Genomic DNA, 1,176 nt, shown 5'->3' with positions numbered 1-1,176 from the left:
CAACATTCCACAAAAAAAAAAAAAAAAATTGCTTGAAAAATTCTAAATCCCCAACTATTACCTTAACCACCTCCGTCAATCTTGGCCCAGCCCTTTTTGTAAGAGCTGATCTCCAACTTGCTTCTTAATTAACTCCTCCATTTGGTGGAAATCCATGAGAGGAGGAGATTTATTTGCACCAGTAAAAAGGCTTCCATTGTTTAGTATTTCTAGCTTGGATTTTGTTCTCCAACTTCTAAGGACTGAACACTTCTATTCACATTGTGTTTCTGTAGGCTGATTAGGTCTAGACGTCAACCCATGAAAAGTACCAAGAGTAAAGAGATGATGAAGGTAGTAGCAACTAAGAAAAGGAAGATGAAAAAACAGGAATTACAATAGAAGAAAGCGACAAACCAAGGACGAAAAGGCAAGAACAAAGAAAGGAAGCAGCTTCTAAAAGTAGGGGTGGTAATGGATAAGGTAGGGTAGAATTTAGATTCAACCCTAATATTAAACTCAACCTTATTCTATTTGCGAATTGAGAATATTCTGATTCTAATTCTAATTCTACTCGTCCTTAATCTGCAAATATTTGATTAGGTTACGAAAAAAATGCAACATTATTATATAATTTTATGATAATTTAAAATAGAATTAATTTTTATATAAAAAATATATTAAATTATCAATTAATAATTTCTTTTAGTGACTAAGAATTTTTTACGTTGCATCCGAATCATGACAAGAAAAACAACTAACAAGCATTTGAAAAAATTTTTCCTTAGATAAAAATGCTGCTAGAAGTACTTTACTTAATTAAATATAACATTAATCAGGTTATTTTAATGTAAGTCTGTTTAAAACATTTTTTTAAAATATTTTTTAATAATTAAAATTTAACACACATAATCAATTAAATCGTATTAATTTTTTTTAAAATTAGACTAGACAAATTAATTTAACCGAAAAAATAGTAAATCAAATTTTGAACTGGTCTAAATTAATATTATTTTTTATAGATTATAGAAAATGACTAAAATACTCTTATTATATATATTAATTTTGAGAATCCTAAATTCTAACTCTTTTTTTTTCTCTGTCGTGATAAGATTAAAATTTAGAATTTTTAAAATATATATATATAATTTATTTATTATTTATAATAATAATATTATAGTCATTTTTTATAAAAAA

Source organism: Arachis duranensis, chromosome 8 (assembly GCF_000817695.3).
Source record: "Arachis duranensis cultivar V14167 chromosome 8, aradu.V14167.gnm2.J7QH, whole genome shotgun sequence".
NCBI lineage: Eukaryota > Viridiplantae > Streptophyta > Magnoliopsida > Fabales > Fabaceae > Arachis > Arachis duranensis.
The sequence above is the reverse complement of the archived record's forward strand: the minus strand, read 5'-3'. Positions refer to the sequence as shown.